The following is a 13,318-nucleotide window of genomic DNA, read 5'->3' as shown; positions in this document are numbered from 1 at the left end:
TTTCCGGTACTACTGTTACTGTACACAAGATCATACTAGAGGAGAAATTGAAATAAATGACATGAAAATGAGATTGTCTTTCTATATGTCTTACTGTCCATGGTGACTTGTCATGAACAGTAAATTTTCTGTGGTTGAAAAGTTTGTTTTTAAAATTCCCCCTAAGTAGAATTTTTTCTATATCGTAGTAAGAAGAGCATGTGGGAGGAGTGAGGACTGGAACAATGGACTGTGCAGTGGATGTTAGGATGTTATATTTAATCCCCATGGTGACCAGGCCATGCCTCTAATTCCAGCACTTTGGGAGGCTAAGGTGGGCGGATCACAAGGTCAAGAGATCGAGACCAGCCTGGCCAACATGGTGAAACCCCATTTCCACCAAAAATACAAAAATCATCTGGGTGTGGTGATGCGTGCCTGTAGTCCCAGCTACTCGAGATGCTGAGGCAGGAGGATTGCTTGAACTCGGGAGGTGGAGGTTGCAGTGAGCCAAGATCACACCATTGTACTCCAGGCTGGGCAACAGAGTGATACTCCATCTCAAAAAAAGAAAAAAAAAAAAGAAATCGCCATGGTAACTACAGAGAAAATACCAATGGAATATATACAAAATGAGAAGAAAAAAAGTTGTCACTACAAAAAACAAAGTAACAAGAAAGGCAGTAATGTAGGAAATCAGGGACCAAAAAGCTGTAAGACAGAAAAAGAGTAACAAAGTGGCAAAATAAGTCTTTTTTATTGTGTGTGTGTTTTTTGTTTTTTTTTTTTTTTTTTTTGAGACGGAGTCTCGCTCCGTCGCCCGGGCTGGAGTGCAGTGGCCGGATCTCAGCTCACTGCAAGCTCCGCCTCCCGGGTTTACGCCATTCTCCTGCCTCAGCCTCCCGAGTAGCTGGGACTACAGACGCCCGTCACCTTGCCCGGCTAGTTTTTTTTTTTTTTTTGAGACTGAGTCTGGCTCTGTCGCCCAGGCTGGAGTGCAGTGGCCGGATCTCAGCTCACTGCAAGCTCCGCCTCCCGGGTTTACGCCATTCTCCTGCCTCAGCCTCCGGAGTTGCTGGGACCACAGGCGCCCGCCACCTCGCCCGGCTAGTTTTTTTGTATTTTTTAGTAGAGACGGGGTTTCACCGTGTTAGCCAGGATGGTCTCGATCTCCTGACCTAGTGATCCGCCCGTCTCAGCCTCCCAAAGTGCTGGGATTACAGGCTTGAGCCACCGCGCCCGGCTTGCCCGGCTAGTTTTTTGTATTTTTTTAGTAGAGACGGGGTTTCACTGTGTTAGCCAGGGTGGTCTCGATCTCCTGACCTCGTGATCCGCCCGCCTCGACCTCCCAAAGTGCTGAGATTACAGCTTGAGCCACCGCGCCCGGCCTTTTATTGTTAATTATATGAAAGATAAATGGGATAACGTCTCCAATCTAATGGCATACTTTGGCAAAATGGATTAAAATACACAATCCAAGGCCGGGCGCGGTGGCTCAAGCCTGTAATCCCAGCACTTTGGGAGGCCGAGACGGGCGGATCACGAAGTGAGGAGATCGAGACCATCCTGGCTAACCCGGTGAAACCCCGTCTCTACTAAAAATATACAAAAAAAAAAACTAGCCAGGCGAGGTGGCGGGCGCCTGTAGTCCCAGCTACTCGGGAGGCTGAGGCAGGAGAATGGTGTAAACCCGGGAGGCGGAGCTTGCAGTGAGCTGAGATCCGGCCACTGCTCTCCAGCCTGGGCGACACAGCGAGACTCCGTCTCAAAAAAAAAAAAAAAAAAAAAAAAAAATACACAATCCAACTGTATGTTAGATGAAGTCTCGCTCTGTCGCCCAGGCTGGAGTGCAGTGGCACGATCTCGGCTCACTGCAAGCTCCGCCTCCCGGGTTCACGCCATTCTCCTGGCTCAGGCTCCCGAGTAGCTGGGACCACAGGCGCCCACCACCAGGCCCGGCTTTTTTGTGTGATTTTTAGTAGAGACGGGGTTTCACCATGTTAGCCAGGATGGTCTTGATCTCCTGACCTCCTGATTCGCCCGCCTCGGCCTCCCAAAGTGCTGGGATTACAGGCATGAGCCACCACGCCCAGCCTTTTTTTTTTTTTTTTTTTTTTTTTTTTTAAGATGAAGTCTCGCTCTGTCGCCCAGGCTGGAGTGCAATGGCAAGATCCTGGCTCACTGCAACCTCCACCTCCTGGGTTCCAGCAATTCTCCCTGCCTCAGCCTCCTGAGTAGTTGAGATTACAGGCACCCACCACCATGCCCAGCGAATTTTTGTAGTATTAGTAGAGACAGGGTTTTACCATGTTGACCAGGCTGGTCTCAAACTCCTGACCTCAGGTGATCCGCCCACCTCGGCCCCCCCAAAGTGCTGGGATTACAGACGTGAGCCGCCACACCCGGCCGTCCTTCACTTTAGATCTAAAGACAAAAAAGTTTGAAAGTTAAATAATGGAAAAAGATAATTCCATGTAAATAGTAACCTAAAGAGAATTTTGCTGGGTATACTAATATCAAACAAGGTAAACTTGAAGTCAAAAACTGATAGAAGAGACAGTGAATGACAGTATATATTGATAGAAGGTAAAATTCATCAAGAAGATAAAAAATTGTATGTATCAAATATCAGAGTCTAAAATACATGAAGTAAATATTGGCAAAATTAAGGGAAAAATAGACAATTCTGCATAACAATTGGAGACCTCAATATACCACTTTCAATTTAATAGGTAGGACAGCCACCCATAATATCAAGAAGGAAACAGGACAAGTACTATATACCAGTTGGCTCTAACAGGCACAACCCACCCAACAACAGAAGAGAACACATTTTTCTCAAGCGTATGTGGAATAGTTTTCAGGAGAAACCATATGTTAGGCCACAAAACAAATCTTAATGCAATGTAAAAGACTGAAATACAAAGTACCATTTCAAGTCACATAGAATGAAACAAGAAATGAAAAACAAGGAAAACTGGAAAATTCACAAATACTTTTTACTGTAAGCAACACACTCCTTATCTACCAATGGGTGAAGGAAGAATTCACAAGGGAAATTAGAAAACATCTTGAGAAAAATGAAAACAAAGACATGGCATACCAAAATTTATGAGATGTTGCTGTGGTCTAAATTTTGTCTCCTTGGCCAGGCACGGTGGCTAACACCTGTAATCCCAGCACTTTGGGAGGCTGAGGTGGGTGGATCACAAGGTCAGGAGATCGAGACCATCCTGGTTAACATGGTGAAACCCTGTCTCTACTAAAAAAAAAAAAATACAAAAAATTAGCTGGGCATGGTGGCAGACACCTGTAGTCCCAGCTACTCTGGAGGCTGAGGCAGGAAAATGGTGTGAACATGGGAGGCAGAGCTTGCAGTGAGCCAAGATTGTGCCACTGAACTCCAGCCTAGGGGACAAAGTGGGACTCTGTCTCAAAATAAGTAAATAAATTTTGTCTCCTCAACTTGCATATGTTGACATCTTAACTCCCAAAGTGATTGTATTAGGAGCTGGGAACTTTGGGACATGATGAAGTCATGAGGGTCTGCAGAACGGGATTACCCCCCTCATGGGAGACACTCCAAAGATATTTCATGCCACTTTTGTATTTGGTTTCTTCAAGAAGATGGCTGTCTGTGAACCAGGAAAAGCGTCCTCACCTGACACTGAATCTGACTGTACCTTGATCTTTGACCTAATCTCCAGAACTGGGAGAAATAAATTTATGTTGTTTATTAACAACCAGTCTCTGGTATTTTGTTATAGCAGCCTGAATGGACAGATACAGTGAAAGCAGTGAAAAGAGGGAAATTCATAGCAGTAGCTACTCAAATTCAAAAAGAAGAAAGATCTCAAAGATTAAGTCAAGGAATGTTTCACAGAATTCAGTTTAAAAATAAAAGTGCTGGAAAGGATGTAAATTAAATAATGTATGAGATAAGCAAAAAGTTTCAATATCCAGCTACAAGGCATTCTAGAATGAGAGAATAGAAAAAACAAATGGGAAATTACTGAAAGAAGCAATAATAATTTTTTTTGGGGTGGGGGACGGAGTCTCAATTTGTTGCCTGGAACTCAGTGGCACAATCTCCACTCATTGCAACCTCCACCTCCCAGGTTCAAGTGATTCTCCTGCCTCAGCCTCCCAAGTAGCTGGGATCACAGGCATGCACCATCACACCCGGCTAAGTTTTTGTATTTTTTCTGTAGAGACGAGGTTTCGTCATGTTGGCCAGGCTCAACTCCTGACTTCAGGTGATCCACCCACCTTGGCCTCCCAAATTGCTGGGATTACAGACGTGAGCTACCACACCCGCCCTTGAAATACTGTTTCTAAAAGGTATATGGAAGAACAATAGACAAAGATAATCAAGACCCAGCTGATAAAAAAGGTGGAAGAACTTGCCCTAATGAATATCAAGATTAAAACTATAGTAATTAAGATACCGTTGCATTGTACACAGACAACTAGACTGTTGGTACAAAATAGCCTGGAAATAGTCATGTGTTTTAGTCTGTTCTTGAATTGCTGTAAAGAAATACCTGGCTGGTCATGGTGACTCATGCATGTAATCCCAGCACTTTGGGAGGTGATCCACCTGCCTCGGCCTCCTCCAAAGTGCTGGGATTACAGGCACGAGCCACTGCACCCCACGAGATCACATTTTACAGTAACATTACGTGCATCCATATAAGAGACCACCTGAGCAGGCTTAGTGTGAGCAAGGCTGTTTATTCACTTGCGTGCAAGTGGGCTGAGTCCAAGAAAGGGGTCCGTGAAGGGTGATGGGATTATCATTGGTTCTTATAGGTTTGGGGTAGGCGGTGGAGTTAGGGGCAATTTTTTTTTGTGGGCAGGGGTGGAGGTTATGAAGTACATTCTCAAGGGTAGGGAGGATGTTACAAAGTACATTCACAAGGGCAGGGAGGGTGTATTGTCACAAAGGCTGGGAGGAATGTTACAAAGTACATTCACAAGAGCAGGGAGGGTGTTGCAAAGTACATTCACAAGGGTGGGGAGGAATGTTACAAAGCATATTCACAAGGACAGGGAATATCACAAAGTACATTATCTCAAGGTTGGGGAATGTCACCATGGTTTGACCATGGTGCAGCCAGCTCAGAGGACCTTACCTTCCTGTTTTAGGGAAAGTCCTTACCTTCCCTAAAGGACTTTACTTTCTTTAAGGAAGAACTAATGGTCTTTTAAAAACATTATTATTATTTTCTTAATAAGAAAACGAGAAAGAATAGTGAAAACTTGGGGTGAAAATTTTGGGGGCAGTATGGAGGGCTGATGGGTGATGCTCCTCAGGGCTACTTCGAGCGGGATTAGGGGTGGTGTGGGAACCTACAGTGGGAGAGATTATACTGAAGTAAGATTTTTGTGGTTGTTAAAAGCAGCATTTGTTGTATAGAGTGATTTGTGATAGCCTGGATGCAGTTTAGTAGGAATTGAGAGATTAATCGGAAGACCCAAGGCCTGAATAAGAGAAGGAGGAAGACAGGTATTAAAGGACTAACAATTGGAATAAGCCAGGATACCCAGTTAGAGAGTGGCCAGGAGGGTCCAGAGTAATTAGTTGCCTGACTAGCAAGTTTTTGAGCTCTGTGTTTGTTTTGATGTTATCATATACTAGGCCAGATTGATTGAAGTAAAAACAACACTCTTCATTAAGAAATATACAGGCCGGGCGCGGCGGCTCCAGCCTGTAATCCCAGCACTTTGGGAGGCCGAGGCGGGCGGATCACGAGGTCAGGAGATCGAGACCATCCTGGCGAACATGGTGAAACTCCATCTCTACTAAAAAAAATACAAAAAACTAGCCGGGCGTGGTGGCGGCGCCTGTAGTGTCAGCTACTCGGGAGGCTGAGTCAGGAGAATGGCGGGAACCCGGGGGGCGGAGCTTGCAGTGAGCTGAGATCCGGCCACTGCACTCCAGCCCGGGCGACAGAGCCAGACTCCGTCTCAAAAAAAAAAAAAAAAAAAAAAAAAGAAAGCACGTAGTATCTATGAATAGCCTTTCACTACTATTCATGGGGCTGGGTATAAGCAAGCAAGAGGAGGGGCCAGGAGGAGAGTCAGATGAGCAGCGGGAGGGTAGCCAAGGATAGAGTGAGATGCAGGGTAGGTGTCTTCCTAAACAATAGTGACTGCCAATGTTTTTTAGTTTGTCAATAATGATAGAGGGCTTATCAGTAATGTGACGTTGGAATGCTCCCATCTGTTTGGTGATGTGTGTGGCTTGGTTCTGGAGACAAAGAGTAAAGGAATATTTGGACGATGGAAGGTTTCCTAAAGGGATTCCAGTAGGCTGTTGTCGGGAGAAGCATAAAGGAGCCGCAATAGGGATAGTTGTTTGTGTGGTTAGGGGTCCAAATATGGGGGACGGGGAGGAATTGACATAAGGAGAAAGGTGCCGTAAGTTGATGCAGAGAAGTGTGGCAGCTTTTTGGTGCGAAATCTCTGGGGAGTTCTCACCAAATCTGTCTAGAAAGTAAAGAAGTTCTTCAGGCAGGTAAAGATGAGGGCTATTAAAGGAGGTTCGGAGGTGCAGGGAGAGAGGAGAGGTAGCTCAGTCAGCCTGCAGAGTGGGGACAGCTGTGTAAGAGCAGGAAGAAAAGGAAACGCATAGGTAACAATTCTTTGCTAGGGAAGGATTGGAGGCAGTGAGGAGAGAGTGGGTGAGGTACCATGCTGGAGGTAACTAGGGAGAGGTAGAGAGTGACTGGAGAATGGGGGCAAGGATAAGAGTGAGTAAAAAAGGAAAAAAAAAAAAAAAAAAAAAAAAAAAGGACTTCATCAGGATAGAAGAATTGGAGTGTATCTTGCCACTGAAGATCTTCTATTCACTCCAAGATAGAGTTAAGGGTGGCGATTTGAGATAAAACCAGGAGATACCAGTTATGATGATTTGGAGGAAAAGTGTAAACTGGCAGCAAACAAGGGCAGGGCATTTACGAGTAGTTGAGAATGGTGAATACATGTATGATTAGACAGAAGACAGTAGGGATGACAAGTTTTTGGGGCGCAGTCCAAGTAGTGGGGGTGACTTTGTAAAGCCCTGTTGCAAAAGGTAGGGTAAGGAGGAATAGACCTAATAGAATGAAGGGATGTATTAGGCTCATAAGGGTTATTACTGTTCTACTGCTAGTGAGTTTAAGGGAAGTAGGGGAGATTACTTGCGACTTGTAGGAGAAAGAGGAGAGATCAGGCGGCTGTCTGGCAGACACAGATTTATTCTGGAATGGTGAACCCAATGGGGAGGGTCCTGCAGGCAGACAGGAGTTGGGGTACTATAGATGACTAAGCAGGGTCCAGTCCATCAGGGTTATAGAGTTTGAGGGGTCAGATTCTTAACAAGAACTGATCATCCAGCTAGGGTGTCGTCGTATGGCTGGGAATCTGGAGTAGGCAAGAGAAGATTAGCAGCCTGGTGAATTTCCTGTCTAGCCTGCTGGAAGATTGGAAGATAGTCACCTAGAGGCGGGTGTCTGGCATGAGGGGACGCCCAACAAGAAGGTATGTCCATATAGTCAAATGGACTATATACCCTGTAGCTTCAAGGACAGGCTCTAATTCTAAGGAGGGCAAAAGGTAAAAGTACTGTCCAGTCTGTTTCAAGTTGAAGGCTGGCCGGGTGCGGTGGCTCAAGCCTGTAATCCCAGCACTCTGGGAGGCCGAGACGGGTGGATCACGAGGTCAGGAGATCGAGACCATCCTGGCGAACACGGTGAAACCCCGTCTCTACTAAAAAAAAATACAAAAAACTAGCCGGGCGCGGTGGCAGGCGCTTGTAGTCCCAGCTACTCGGGAGGCTGAGGCAGGAGAATGGCGTAAACCCGGGAGGCGGAGCTTGCAGTGAGCTGAGATCTGGCCACTGCACTCCAGCCTGGGCCACAGAGCGAGACTCCGTCTCAAAAAAAAAAAAAAAAAAAAAAGTTGAAGGCTGAGCTTGGTGAGGTATGTTTTTAAAAGACCATTAGTTCTTTCTACCTTTCCCGAAGATTGAGGATAGTAGGGGCATGAAGGTTCCACTGGATGCCAAGGGCCTGGGAGACTGCTTGAGTAACCTGACTAATGAAGGCCAGTCCATTATCGGACTGTATAGAGGTGGGAAGGCCAAAGGGAGGAATTACGTCTGACAGAAGGGAAGAAATGACAGTGGTGGCCTTCTCAGATCTTGTGGGAAAGGCCTCTATGCATCCAGTGAATGTATCTACCCAGATCAAAAGGTATCTTAGTGTTTTGACTCTGGGCATATGGGTAAAGTCAATCTGACAGTCTTGGGTGGGGCAAATCCTTGAACTTGATGTGTAGGAAAGGGAGGGGGCCTGAGGTATCCCGGAGGGGTGGTAGAGTTAGTGGACTGGTAGTGGAACAGGTGATGAGAGTTCAAGTTTATCTGAGGCTGCCGAGGGGCCTTCCTAGAGAGGCTTGACCTGCTCTGCTCGTGTCAGGTAGGTCTGCGAGACCACTCGGGCTGTCGGTCCTCGTGAAGGTCGGGGTCGATAATTGCAGCGCTCACCCACGGTGCTCCCTTCAAAAGCCTCCAGAAAGACCATTGTGCGTTTTTTCTGTGAGGAAGATAATTTCCTCCGCTTGAGCCACGTTAACTCGTCTGCCAGCATCGTCCCGCCTTACAGACCCTACGATTCCCACGCATTCCGGTGAGCATTGGGTGAGGGATGGTTCAAAGGGGCATCTTGTTATGCGAACAAATGTTTCACCTGACAATGTTTCTTTGTTTATGTGTCATAAACATACTTTTTACGCCTTACATTCTGTTATAAAGACACTTTAATAGGTGTCTAGGGAGTGCATATTTCTCTACGGAAATATAAAATTACATAGACCACAAACAGGTCTTTCTACTGAAGGAAAATAAGAATGCTAAGCTATTTTGATCTGCAACTTCGTAAGCCTGGACCTCCCCACAGACTTTAAAAACAGGGGCCGGACAGGCGCGGTGGCTCAGGCCTGTAATCCCAGCACTTAGGGAGACCGAAGCGGGCAAATCACCTGAGGTCAGGAGTTTGAGACAAGCCTGGCCAACATGGCAAAACCTCGTCGCTACTAAAAATACAGAAAAATTAGCTGGACGTGGTGGCGCACGTCTGTAATCCCAGTTACTCAGGAGGCTGAGGCAGGAGAATCGCTTGAACCGAGGAGGAGAAAGTTACAGTGAGCCAAGATCGTGCCACTGCACTCCAGCCTGGGCGACAGAGCGAGACTCTGTCTCAAAAAAACAAAACAAACAAAAACACAACACACACAAAACCCCAAGCAAACAAACAAACCAGCGGCCCACCTGGGGATACGAGACCAACCCAGGCATCAATAGCGAGACCCCGTCCTTACAAAAATAAAAATAAAAATAAAATCCAGCCAGACGTGGTGGTGTATGCCAGCTGCTCGGAAGGCTGAGGCAGGAGGATCACTTGAGACGGAGAGTTCGAGACTAAAGTGAGCTATGATCGCACCATTGTACTCCAGCCTGGGCTACAGAGCAAGACCTCGCCTCTTAAACAAAAAGACAAAAACGGGCACCCAGGGGGAAAGGATGGAGGCTTTGTTGCACTAGTATTAAGAATCAAATTTACCATTCACCCTCTCCCTAGAAAACTGAAATACCTTTTATGGCGAACTATTTGAGAGTTAAGTTGAAAATTGCAGGAAATTGATACTTGACTTTCAAGTAGTTGGTAATGCATTTTCTAAAGATAAAGGATACTGGTCTACTAAAACCACAATATTTGTATTTCAACCAAGAAAAAAAAAAAAAAGTCATTTAGGCCGGGCACAGTGGCTCTCACCTGTAATCCCAGCACTTTGGAAGGCCGAGGCAGGCGGCTCACTTGAAGCCAGGAGTTCGAGACCAGCCTGGCCAACATGGCAAAACACCATCTCTACTATAAAATAAATAAATAAATAAAACTGGCGACCTGTAATCCCACCAGCTGAGACGGGAGAATCACATGAACTTGGGAGGTGGAACTTGCAGTGAGCTGAGATCGCGCCTCTGTATTCCAGCCTGGGCGACAGAAGGAGACTGTCTCAAAAAAAAAAAAAAAAAAAAGGCCAGGTGCGGTGGCTCAAGCCTGTAATCCCAGCACTTTGGGAGGCCAAGACGGGTGGATCACGAGGTCAGGAGATCGAGACCATCCTGGCTAACACGGTGAAACCCCGTCTCTACTAAAAATACAAAAAACTAGCCGGGTGCAGTGGCGGGCACCTGTAGTACCAGCTACACGGGAGGCTGAGGCAGGAGAATGGTGTGAACCCGGGAGGCACAGCTTGCAGTGAGCCGAGATTGCGCCACTGCACTCCAGCCTGGGCGACAGAGCGAGATTGTGTCTCAAAAAAAAAAAAAAAAAAAGTCATCAGTATCTACTTTGTAAAAAACAAAATTCTCCACATGGTTCCAAAATAGACCCTTGGGAGCTAAGATCCATTTAAAGTTTATGGCTTTTAGTATCTTTGAACCTATACCAGTTACTATTGTTTCTCTGTCACATCAACTTTTTGAAGAGTCACATATTATTTCAGAAAGACATACATTTTAATATTTCTGATTGTAGTCTTATGGTGTATTTAAATGTTTCTTTTATTTTTTGTATTTCTTACAAAGTGATAAATGCTAATGGTTCATTAAAGCATAATGAAAAAAAAAATCCAACCAAGGGCTGCTCTTAGGGAACTTGTAAACTAGTGGAGGGGCAGACGTCTAACCAAGCAAATGTTTCATTACAATTTTATTTATTTATTTATTTTATTGAGACAGGGTCTCTCTCTGTCACCCAGGCTGGAGTGCCGTGGTGCCATCTCTGCTCACTGCAACCTCCGTCTCCCAGATTCAAGCGAGTCTCATGTCTCAGCCTCCCAAGTAGCTGGGATGACAAGGCGTGTGCCACCACGCCTGGCTAATTTTTGTATTTTTCGTAGAGATGGGAATTTCACCATGTTGGTCAGGTTTGTCTTGAACTCCTGACCTCAGGTGATCCGCCTGCCTCAGCCTCCCAAACTGCTGGGATTAGAGGCGTGAGCCACTGTGCCTGACTTATTATTACCAATTGATGAGAGTTTTGGAAGTAGAGGACAGTATTGTTTTCTATGTGTATATATGGGAGTAGATGAATGTAAGAAAAGTGAGTTCTATTTAAGGTGAGACCAAAAAGATGGTGTCTAAATTAGCTATATTGAAAGGACAGGGAGTAGGAGGTAAGGAAAGCATCGTATAAATTGGCTGATTACATATCTACAGTGAGAGGTGAGTACATCAATGGTTTTTCTTAGGTCTGATAGAATTTTCTTTGGGGGCTAAAATGAGGGATGAATCTAATCTTCAACATTATAACTACAGAAAAAATAAGTGATGTCTAATTGAATGATGTAAACCAAGAGAAGACAGAAGAAAGCATGAATATGCTTTATTTTCATGAGTAGGAAATTAATTGAAAGAATCAGAATCAGTGGCTGACTGAGCACTTGAAAATAAGTTCTACGTGAAAATTCACTTAATTATCAATCTTAGCAAATATGTGTTCATATATGGAGGGGCAAGGCTCTTCGTGGTATTCAGTCCAACTCTGGGTTCTTCCTACCCAAAGTAGGACTCCATTTCTGAGAAGAAATGCACAGAGTAACCAGTCCTATGTGAGACTCCTATGTGACCGACATATCTACTCACTCCATGGGTAAATGAAACCAGAAGACTCCCCTGCCGACATGGGCTGCCGGAAAGCTCTGAAGGAACCATGAGGCTTAGAAATACCCACATCGGGCTGGGCGCGGTGGCTCACACCTGTAATCCCAGCACTTTAGGAGGCTGAGGTGGGTGGATCACGAGGTCAGGAGATCGAGACCACGGTGAAACCCCGTCTCTATTAAAAATACAAAAAAATTAGCTGGGCGTGGTGGTGGGCACCTGTAGTCCCAGCTACTCAGGAGGCTGAGGCAGGAGAATGGTGTGAACCTGGGTGGCGGAGCTTGCAGTGAGCCGAGATCGCGCCACTGCACTCCAGCCTGGGCGACAGAGCGAGACTCTGTCTCAAAAAAAATACCCACATTGGGCTGAGCACGGTGGCTCACGCCTGTAATCCCTGCACTTTGGGAGGCCGAGGAGAGTGAATCATGAGGTTAGGAGTTCAAGACCAGCCTGTCCACGATGGTGAAACCCTGTCTCTACTAAAAATACAAAGATTAGCTGTGCGTAGTCATGGGCACCTGTAATCCCAGCTGCTGGAGAGGCTGAGGTAGAGAACTGCTTGAACCCAGGAGGCAGAGGTTGCAGTGAGCCAAGATCACACCACTGCACTCCAGCCTGGGTGACAGAGCAAGACTCCATCTCAAAAAACAAAAACAAACAAAAAAAAAAAAAAAGAAAGAAATACCCACATTACCGTCTGTATTTGTCACTTAGGGGTCCCAGTGAGCTAGAGACATAGATTTAAAAATGTTATGTTCTGGCCGGGCGCGGTGGCTCAAGCCTGTAATCCCAGCACTTTGGGAGGCCGAGACAGGTGGATCACGAGGTCAGGAGATCGAGACCATCCTGGCTAACACGGTGAAACCCCGTCTCTACTAAAAAATACAAAAAACTAGCCGGGCGAGGTGGCGGGCGCCTGTAGTCCCAGCTACTCGGGAGGCTGAGGCAGGAGAATGGCATGAACCCGGGAGGCAGAGCTTACAGTGAGCTGAGATCCGGCCACTGCACTCCAGCCTGGGTGACAGAGCGAGACTCTGTCTCAAAAAAAAAAAAAAAAAAAAAAAGGTATGCTATGTTCTGAAGATAAGGCTGATGAGGATGTGCATATTTTGCTGGTTGCAGAGAGTATTACAGAAAATTTCAAAAACTGTTGGCAACATCTACTAAATTTGTACAAGTACATGCTCTCTAACATAAGAGTAATGGCTTCAGTGTGCATCAAGATAGCAGTAAAGACATTTCACCAGCATTATTTGAAGTAATCCTCAATTGGAAATTACTCAGATGAGATCAACAGAATGGGTAAATTGTGGCATAATTATGCTACTGGAATGCTGTCCAGCAAATGAAGTAGTAAAGGTAGATACAATGATATGGATCAATGTCACAAAGATAATCTTAAGATCACTTGTTTTTCTACAGTTAGTTTTTTTCTACCTTGTACCAGAGCCAAGGTGTTTCTCAAAAGGAGGGTAGTTTCCTGCAGAAGATGGCATAGATTTGCTCCACACTACTGTGCTGTGAGTCTCCTATTGGTGCTTGCCAGAGAATGCTACGGAGTCATTGAGTGTGATTGGATCTGCTAGATCATTTGGACTAAGTGCTTGAGAATCCTATAGAGCAGCCTGA

The sequence above is a fragment of the Macaca fascicularis genome, chromosome 19 (genome assembly GCF_037993035.2).
Source record: "Macaca fascicularis isolate 582-1 chromosome 19, T2T-MFA8v1.1".
In the NCBI taxonomy this organism is placed as follows: domain Eukaryota; kingdom Metazoa; phylum Chordata; class Mammalia; order Primates; family Cercopithecidae; genus Macaca; species Macaca fascicularis.
Note: the sequence above shows the minus strand (reverse complement) of the source record.